General features: G+C 44.8%; 1 long non-coding RNA gene across 1 annotated transcript; it reads right to left on the reverse strand.

Moving 5' to 3' along the window:
• Positions 1-3,294: 3,294 nt before the first annotated feature.
• Positions 3,295-8,229, reverse strand: LOC144095263 (uncharacterized). Its single transcript, XR_013306713.1, has 5 exons — positions 8,178-8,229; positions 7,080-7,205; positions 5,571-5,603; positions 4,780-4,812; positions 3,295-3,317 (listed from the first exon to the last, which is right to left on the reverse strand). It is a non-coding gene; the product is annotated as an uncharacterized LOC144095263 (long non-coding RNA).
• Between the last annotated feature and the right edge of the window lie 2,193 nt (positions 8,230-10,422).

Raw genomic sequence — 10,422 nt, forward strand, 5'->3', positions numbered from 1 at the left:
GAATGACGCTCAGCACTATGAACACGTGACGGTAGAGGAAGCTACAGCATTAGGTCTTGCTTGGGGTTTTCCAAGTGGCAGAAGATGTTACAGGCGATGGTTACAGGAGAACGGTTAGCCCGTTAGGCATTGCCATAATGCTAGATAATTCGAGGGGGCAGGGAAGGCAATGGAACCGCACTTGAACATTCTCCATTTCTTTGTCAAGCAGGTCACGCTTGAGCAACACTCCTATGGGAGTTTTTGGGCACGACTTGCGACAACGGTGACAGCAAAGATTTTTACACCGGAGTTGGTGTCTCATACTGCTCCCACTGTGAGAACAACACAAGCCAATCAGTACACCTGTTCCCAAAGAAGGAAGTGAAAAACCGTCACATCATTACGGTCATTTTATTGCACGGCAGGGAAATCGACTTGATAACTACAATGCCGTACTGTTTCTTCGCACTATTTTTGATTTCCTACAAAGATTATAAAAACGCTGTTATTTATTACTGATGTGTGCTGTATGATGGTTGTCAGACACAGCTATGGCTGCGAATGTGCGTGTATGTGCATGCGTGTCAATGCCACGTCCAAGCAACCACGAGTTTTCTTTGCTTGTTGTATAAGGACTTATTTTCGAACCACCAGCTCCAATTTTCAATAGGAGCCGTAAGCTACCAAGCTTAACTCATCGAACACTCGGTGCCCTTCCCGCCACCTATGCTCGTCTTATTATACTGCCTGCTTAGTTACAAAAAAACAAGTAACGACAGCATGAATGTCACGTGAAAAAAATAAAACTTCCTGACGCCTGCGGAAAAGCTACGAACAAAACATTGAAATATGTTTGTTCTGCTCCTACCGTTTACTAACACCACGGTAGATAAATTTGATTCTTCTGTGCTTCACTTCATATTACTTCGGAGACATACGTGTTTTGTTGTTAAACCCGCAGCTCCCACATGTGCCAGCTTTGCGGCAGGAACCTTTGACCTCACATTGCGTATTGCATACGATCAACATTAGATGGCATGTTTTACAGAAGCGTGAGTGAGCGTAAGGAGAAATCGCAAGGGACGGTGCCACATTCTTCTGCACTGTTATTCGACAAGTTATAAATATGGCAGCGCCGTGCCGCTCGCGGCCTTTCGGTGACGGGAGGCGCTGCGTTTAGGGCGGCGAAGAGGTGGGCGTTTCCCTCTCGATGCTGTGCGCAGTCATCACGGCCATTGTCGTCTCATTCGCATCCGTCGTTGTCGCAGGGCTCGTGTCCCACTCTGTACACACGGTAGGAAGTAGTGTGAGGTCTAAGAAGAGATAAAGTATCACGGGACGTAGATAACCACATCACAATCTTGCAAAACACATTTTATCGCGATGGTAGAGAGGAGTTGGGCAGATGGTTCTTGATAATCACAAAGTGAAGACGAGGGGGGAAAGCCTCAGGATGCTTAGTCAACGTTTCGACTAGAGGAGTTCTTTTCGTCTGGGCATAGCGTTCATCCCCTGGCGGGGTTTAAGTAGGGCCTTCACTCCGAGGAGGAGGGCCTGATGAGGGAAGGAGGGTGTGAAATGGGAAGGCTGTTAGGATGGGAATGGTGATTCGCAAGATTCGCCCTCCCCATCCTAACAACGTTCCCACTCATCCTGGTCCAGGAATCCAAACCGGAGCCATCGCCTGTCTGGCGCAGTCACTATATCTACTAAGCTGACCAGGACGGCTAGCAGATGCAAGGCCGAATTGATAAACATTTTTAAGTGGGCACTGCGGTACTTCAATATTTTAGGTGGTGGTTCAATGGTAGCTGTCTTTTGTAGCTGCGTGGCTGCGCTTGGGCGGTTATTACCAATTTACCCCTTCTTGGGTGATATCACCTGAACATTGGACTAACAGCGCTCCAACTTGGAGTTGTTTACTGATCCTAGTTAGCTTAGTTGGTAGAGCGACTGCTCCGGCAGGCGGCGGTCCTCACGGACTAGGCGGAGTTTTTTTTCCAATTGCAAAGATTTTGCTAAAGCTGAATAGCTTTCCTTTGTACGAAGATAATGAGTAATTACAACCTTATTAAGGCAGTTGCCTTATTGCTGAAGTAAATAAGTGAAGAACTAAAAGGTATGTGCACTACAGGGCAGGCTGCACGTTCAATTTCTGACACTATGCTGGGGAAGAATTGACATTCTTCTTTTTATTTCGGAACTTGCGCGGTCCAGAAAGCTTTTGACACCGGATGTACACACTTATCAAGTGATAGGGAGGTAATCTGGCTGACTTCGACCTGGTCAGACAAAAGGCGTTTTTTGCAGAGATACGCTAAATTTCCTCGTCTTCAAGGCGATACTGATGGCTGCAAGTAGCAGCTAGTCACAAACACAGCCGTCTTTCGAAGCAGAACGCGTTCATGTTTATACAGCAAAATGCAAAGCACGCTCACCTATGGACAAAATCAGGAGAACCGCCGCTGCTATGCATATGCTGGTCATAAAGAACATCACGCAGAGGGAGGTCCACTCCATGAACGCACTGCGCGACCTGAAAGGAAGAGGGAGAGAGCAGACCTAATGAAGCCCCCCCCCCCCTTCCCCTCGTACACGCACACACTCACCACGCACAATAATGAGAACATTTTCACTACTTCTAAGGATCAGTGTTTAAGCCGCTGACCAGATACTATATACAGGAAACTTTATAATCGCCTGGACAATGCGCGAGCGCGCACATTATGCTCGGTACATAATATGCATATCTGTATTTCAACTGAGTATAACCATGTTAGTAAAACTCACGTCCGTCCGTCCGTCCGTCCGTCCGTCCGTCCGTCCATCCATCCATCCATCCATCCATCCATCCATCCATCCATCCATCCATCCCTCCCTCCCTCCCTCCCTCCCTCCCTCCCTCCCTCCCTCCCTCCCTCCCTCCCTCCCTCCCTCCCTCCCTCCCAATCAATACATAAATAAATCAAACACACAAGGAAAATGCATGTCTTGATAATATCCGACGTGTTTGTTACAACAGTAACGCGAAGTGAGAAAGTTTGTCGGAGCACCTCTCGATTCAAGCTGCGGCAAATGCTCGTTTTTTTTTTTTTGCTAACGCGCCACTTGTCCGCAAACAGTAAATGGGCTAGAGGAACTAATCTATGGGCTTCTGCGTCCTCTTTACTCGAACGCAGTACGAACACTGAGAGACATGTCTTATGGCCAGAGCTGCCCAAGTTTTTTAGTGCCCTGCATACCGCTCAACAGAAAACTGAAGCTACCTAGCTGTTGTATCTTCAGAACTGAAATTGATATACACGTTTATGCTTACTCTCTTGGTTTCTCAGATGCTGGAAGCAGAATGGGAACGAAAACTGTATTGTTGGCAATAAAATGCAATGTAATTTCATTGCAAATTTAAGCGGTAACGGCATGAGGCGATGTTCCTCGTGACGCGACATACGATGGCGACAGCCGTCGCCTATACTGCTCCCGCTGGTATGCATCCGCACGAGGAGACGAGACTTTGCTATCAGTGAGTGTGGCTTCAACCTCGCGTGGAAAATGCTTAACAGCGTAAAGAACAATAACGACGATGACGAAAGCCCCTCTGGTACTACCTTACATTTATAAGGCACAAAGCGCAGTGACACTGGACTACATTTTGTGGCGCTGAGACTTGTGACGAATGATAAGTACGCCGCGACACCGTTTATTGTACCACTGCTGCTCCTGTCGGGCTTTTTCACTGATCTTTTTCGATGAATGGCTCATGACAGCGCCTCCTCAGTAGTCTACTCATGACGAAGCTAACGTCGGCAGCTTCTTCCCTGACACCATAGTAGAAAAAAAAATAACTTTGCTCGCAGAACAGCTATATCGGCAGTTACGTAATCGCAAAACCTTCTGCTATTGGCTAGTTTCGCGATCTGCTTTCGGACTTAGGGAGATATTTTCTGCAAACCCAGAAACTGAGCGATACGCTGAGCGAAAGTGGTTCAGCGGCTGTAAGCTCCCCGAGCTGACATCACGCGGTGTCGCCGCGAATTATCGCCTGATACGGTTAGCGCTTTGTATAGGTGCCTCGTTTGAGTTAAATGACGTTCACCATTATCGTCATCCTGACTACGCCCACTGCAGGGCAAATGCCTCTCTCATGTCTCTCCAATTAACCCTGTCCTTTGCCAGCTGTGCCCACCGTATGCCCGCAAACTTCTTAATCACATGCGCCCACCTCACTTTCTGCTGCCTCCTGCTACGCTTGCCTTCTCTTGGAATCCACTCCATCACCCTTATGGACCATCGGTTATCTTGCCTTGGCATTACATGCCCTGTCCAAGCCCATTTCTTTCTCTTGCTTTCGACTAGGATGTCATTAACCCGGGTTTGTTCCCTCACCCACTCTGCCCGCTTCCGATCTCTTAACGTTACACCTATCATTTTTCTTTCCAGGACTCGCTGCGTTGTCCTTAACTTAAGCTGAACTCTTTTCGTTAGCCTCCACGTTTCCTCTCCATAGGTGAGTGCCGGTAAGATAAAGCTGTTGTATATTTTCTATTGAGGGATATTGAGGGAGGAGGAATATACATGAGTATACTGTCAGCATGGAATGTGTAGCGCTGGCAGACGACGGACATAGACGAGGGTACACATCTGCTGTTAACTATCAATTTTACTTTTGAAGACAATCTAATCGCACCTTTTATACAGGGACACAAAGATTAAGCAGTGATACGCAAGCGCATATTGCGATCCAAAGATTTATGAAAAAAAAACACAGTTGGCGCAATACAAGATGGGATGCAAACTTACCAAGTACCGCTGACGCCTTGGTCACGTCGGCTACTAAATTCCATGTTAGGACAACATTAGAGAAAGAAATGAGGACGTTAGCGACATTATGATTCGAAGAGAATTCGAGCAATGGCAAGCAAGCAAGCAAGCAAGCAAGCAAGCAAGCAAGCAAGCAAAGCAAAGCAAAGGAAGCAAGCAAGCAAGCAAGCAAGCAAGCAAGCAAGCTAACTAACTAACTAACTAACTAACTAACTAACTAACTAACTAACTAACTAACTAACTAACTAACTAACTAACTAACTAACTAACTAACTAACTAACTAACTAACTAACTAACTAACTAACTAACTAACTAACTAACTAACTAACTAACTAACTAACTAACTAACTAACTAACTAACTAACTAACTAACTAACTAACTAACTAACTAACTAACTAACTAACTAACTAACTAACTAGCTAACTAACTAACTAACTAACTAACTAATTAATTAATTAACAAAGGAGGGGAAAGACTCGGCGTACTTTCTCCTCCCTTGCTTTCCCGACCGTTGTTCACTTTGTGAGTGCCACGAAACCGTCTACCTGCACTGTCTTTACCATAACTAACAACCTAGCAGCTAAAGAACTCTTTACCTAACTAACTAACGAACGAACGAAAAACGAACAAATGAAAAGATGATCGAATGATAGTTCTCGAAAAGCAGTTATCCGACATTTACAAGGTATCCGCCACTGGTTCCTGAAATCAGAACCTACTGCTGCTGATACAATCTAATATGAAATTAGGTACAAGGTGCGAGCTTACGTGAAACGGGAGGTGCTTCCGGTCCGGCGTAATCTGGAAAACAAACAAAATTGAGTGTACGTCCGCAGTTTGCAAACTGTTCTGGAGAATTGTTGAGTAGAGGTGAACGAATATTCGAGATCTTAGAAATACCCATTCGGTTATCCATCTCATATGGGGGAACGATGAGCGCGAACACTAGACAAAGCACAAACACTAAGAATAGCATGCACCAACTAGCCCCAACCCAAGTTTTATTGATTATTCTTTTATTCGAGTGGATAAGTGCATCAAATAGTGCGTGCTCAAAATTATTCGAAACAAATCGAATCTGTTCTCGTTTTCGAAAAGTTTTAGAAAAAAATGGCGCAGAGTTCGAATACGACACATCGTAGTTTTTTTTCGACGACTGTTTCAAAAACAGGAGCCACTCCGACGACACTCAACATGCTGCAGTGATTGGTCAGTGCCCTCTTTCGGAGGCCCTATATCGGAGGTCCTATATTCCCTGCATCGGAGACCATGGCTCAAACTGAGATTTGACGCTAGTTCATTCGCCGTCATCATCATTTGCATCATCCTATATGTATGAAATGACGGTCATGCCTCTGACGTCATGTTGTCCGTCCTCTGTTGGAGATCAGTGTTGCGTCTTTTGACAGCTACAGCCTAATTCCATGACTTATAGCGCCGCCACTGGCCGCTTCGCTGTTTCGCTTGAGTATTCGTATCTTACGAACATTCGTGCAAGTAGCCAATAATTATCCAAATATTCGATTCGTATTCGATTCCGTTTATGAGCCTCAGTATTAGTATTCGATTCAGTTTTGAAAAAAAAAAGTACTATTCGCACAATCTTATCAAAGGCATTTTTGACGTCTAAAGCTGGAGTTTGAAGAGTGTATCAAGAAGAATCCTCAATGAAATTTAGCGTTACAAGAATCAGCGCGACACGAATTGGTTAGCGGAGGAAAATATAATCTTGGTAGCGCCTTAAGAAAATGCTATTGCCAAGATAAGTTAAATAAGTTGAGAGCCATGCTACACGCTATGGAGTTGGCAAAGCAGGTACAGGAAGCAGTAAGCAACATAGCTTTAATACCAACTAGCTAGGGCAACTTGAATCCGGAATAGTGCTGTTGTCGCAACGCTCATGCACTTAAGACTGGCTCTGCTGCTCTGAACCAGCATTCGTATTTCGTGAAAGGTTGAGTATTTTCTAGCTTTACGGAATCAGTTCCTGAATTTGAACCCAAATATTCGGGATGCGTGCCTGCTATTTTAGTCTCTGGTTGCTTAGGAGCTCGATTTATAATGTTTTGTGGTACTGAAAACTCATTTTATTAGATTCCTTTGTGCACCTTAGCGAATGAAATTGGATTCAGTTAAGGTGCACTTTAGAGCTTCGAACAGTACCATGTTTTAAAAAGGTTAATAAGGTTCAGTGCGGTAAGGAAAGCAAGAAAAGGACAACATTCAAAGCTGCGCAAGCCGCGATCTTTCGATTTCGAAAGAAGAGGTGATTCTTACCACCATAGTACCCGTAGTACCCATAGTACTGCTGGTCTAACGCAGAGCCTGGAGCTCCGGCGTAACCTTGATCTGTGTAGCCTGGGTAGCCTGGGTAGCCTGGGTAGCCCGAGTAGCCTGGGTAGCCTGTAAATATTTTTTCAGAGTTCAGATATTTGTCACCTTGACTTTTCAGCCACGTATTAAGGACCACACGTAAGATTAAGGTGACAGGGAAGACTTACCGATACTTTTTATACAGGGTGTCAAAAAAAAAGGCTTTACAAACGTCTTACAACCAGGCGCTGAAAGGAATGTGAAATCTACCTCTGCAGATATGTTACGCGGCCAGTGCGACACGAGGTGCGATAATAATTGTAACATTTAGTCACATAGCTAACTAAAAACAATTACTGAAATTTTTGGTGACTGCAGTAAGCGGTTATGTTTATATTGGAAACTAAGAGGCAATCGTAATTCTAGGTAGAATTATCCTCGGCGCCAAACTCCTCCAGACGAAACGCAGCGTTTCGTCTCCCGACGGCGTAGAGTGACCGGTAGAACTGATAACTGTTTCCCTTTCACTTTCGGCTATTGAAATGGAAGAAATGCGCCGAGCAACAGCTGCCTCACACTATAGGAGAGTTTAGCGTCGATTGCCACCGTCCTGCATACGTGAGTACGTGAAATTTGTCTAAACTATGAGACGAATACCTAAGAACACGGGTGCACTAGAATTCTACCGAGTGAAGTAGTCCAGAAATGACACCGCCTCTATGTTTGTAGTATACGCATTCACGCTAGACGCAGTGGCTAGAAAAGGTCATTAAAATATCCTAGTTAATTAGGTGCCTGACGGCGACTATTATGATCTCACTTCGTGTCTTTCTGGTCGCATAACTTAGTACAAATGTTCATTTCACGCACCACTCAGAGCCTAAGTTTTAGAAATTTCTGAAGCTTAATTTTGAATACCCTGTATTCTTGAGATACGCTTTGCTTTAGTTCAGCACTCCTGACCAAACAGATACTAGCCATAGCAAGTAAATAATTAAAGGTTTATTGTCGCGGTACTTCAGGTATTCAAATTTGCCTTCATTTGTTTTTTAAGACTCCCACCAGAAAGAAGGGAAACCAGCTGCAGCACAGTGTGAAGTAGTGCGTCAGTCATTACCAGGGTGGATCCAGTATAATAACCCCAATTGAGCTGGGATATTCATTTAGGAGGAACATATTTTCAACCTAGATATTTAAGCTTCGTTGTTAAGAAATAATGCTTAATTAATGGTAATGAGGTTTTAAGAATAACATGCAAGTGCTTAATCCAATACAGAAAAAGAGAGTATTTTGAAGTTCTTGAAATCTGATGTAGCTAAAATCTGGCCGCTAAAACAAATTCGATTCAGCTAAAGGCTGGAATTTCTAGCAGCTAAGTTAAAAAGCAGTCGTTTTACATCGAGTATGCGCCGAGCCACATGCAACCTAATATTGGCGCAGTGCCTATTGCCGTACACCCATGCACCCTAGCTCCTTGCCACCTCCTTTGTTTGTCGCTACGGACCGGAGACAACTGAGCAGCTCAGCAGTTTGTAAAATTTATTGGCAGCAGCCCTGCAAAACTCTTTGAAGCTGGCGCTGCAGTAGTACAATTTGTACAAGCGCAGACGGAGGCTTGTGATCATTGCTGCAAAAAAATTTCCAGCCTGTAGTTGTAAATGGCGAAAAGTAGCGTTCCATGATTGATAGCGGGTGCCGTGTAACTGACTCAATGTTATAACTGTCTGCACTTCGTTGCCGCTATTCCTAAATAAAAACAAACAAACAAACACGAGACATTATCGTTGGAATGACCGTCTTATTATTTTTTTTTCGACATTCAGAACACTGCCGTTAGTTCAGGGTCTTCAAGGCGTTGGAAATGCTGTCAGCTCAAGGTGGAAAGAAAACAATGAGTCACTTGCCTTCTTGATAATAGTAGGGATCGGGCTGAGCAGCTGCAACATGAAACGTGAAGTATTAAGCAACGAAACGAGAAAGTTAACCCGATGTTACAGGCACGTTGGCTTATTGCACCGTTATGCACTGATGTTTTCTACACTTCCCAAACCTTGAAAAGAAAAACTAAAGCTGGGTCAGCATACATCACAAATTTCCGCAGCCCAAGAGTGGGCAGGCAGTGAATTAATCTACATACAATGTGGAATATTGACATGATACTGTTGTAAAAGCAAACGCTGCATAATGAAAGAGCACTAAGCAAAAGGCAAATTACTTGAACAACGCAGGGAAACGAAGAAAGTAAAAGCGAAAAGCTGTATTAAAGAACTGGAAGGCTACATTTTATAGCCCGCGACCCTGTTGGAACACGGGCTTATCATCTTCATAATCATCATCATCATCATCTACTTCTTCCAGGCACAGTATACCGTGGCACGGAGGAGTATGGTGGTGCGTTGTGTGTGCTGGTTCTTACCATCCCATCCTGCGTACGGCGGGGCGTACTGTTGCTGCTGGTAATACTGGTCGTCAGCTGAAAAAAAAAATGGTTATGCGTCAGCAGAAATATTGTTTTTCGCCATGGGTTCATGTCAGGAGAAAAGAGATACCTGAAGACATAACAGCAGTTTACTATGAACTCTGCGCCAAAACCTCCTGGCTAAGAACGCATTTTCCCAGCTAGTAAGTGCATTGCACAACATTGACTGAACAGATTATAAGCTGCCCACAGCACGCGAACAAAACTTTGTTTCCGCAGACAACTGCAGGAAAATTACGAGAAAGAAAAAAGAATAAGCCGCCGCGGTTGCCCAGTTACTGTGATGTTCGACTGCTAAACCCAAGGTCGCGGGATCGAGTCCGAAGCGCGGCGACCGCGTATAAATGGTTGCGAAATACAGAAACGTCTGTGTTGTGTGCGGTGTCAGCGCACTTAAAGGGAAGCTGAAGCACTTTTCGAAAAAATCGAGTTCCATGCGGCATTTTATAGTTTTTAGTCCGCTGAAAAAGAATATCGCATTCGAAAAGGGCGGAAATAAACGCAAAAAGTTGTTTTTGGAAGAAAACGGGCACCAGCGTCTCAGGGCGCCGAGCGAGCGCCGCTAATGGCCGGGATCGTCATGACGTCATCTACGGAGATCTCCGGAGAAGGCTACAGGCCGGAAATTTCATAAACCCGGTATGGGTGTCACACGTCCTACAAGACGAGGACATAGAAGATAAATGTAAAAAATGTGGAGAGAGGGGGACCCTCGACCATATAATTTGGCAGTGTGTACACTCCCCAGGGGTGAGGGAAGGAATAGATAGTAGAGAAGCCTGGGAAACCCTTCTGCAAAGCGCGGACCCCGCGACCCAGAAGAAAGCC

Source organism: Amblyomma americanum, chromosome 6 (genome assembly GCF_052857255.1).
Source record: "Amblyomma americanum isolate KBUSLIRL-KWMA chromosome 6, ASM5285725v1, whole genome shotgun sequence".
Taxonomy (NCBI): Eukaryota; Metazoa; Arthropoda; class Arachnida; order Ixodida; family Ixodidae; genus Amblyomma; species Amblyomma americanum.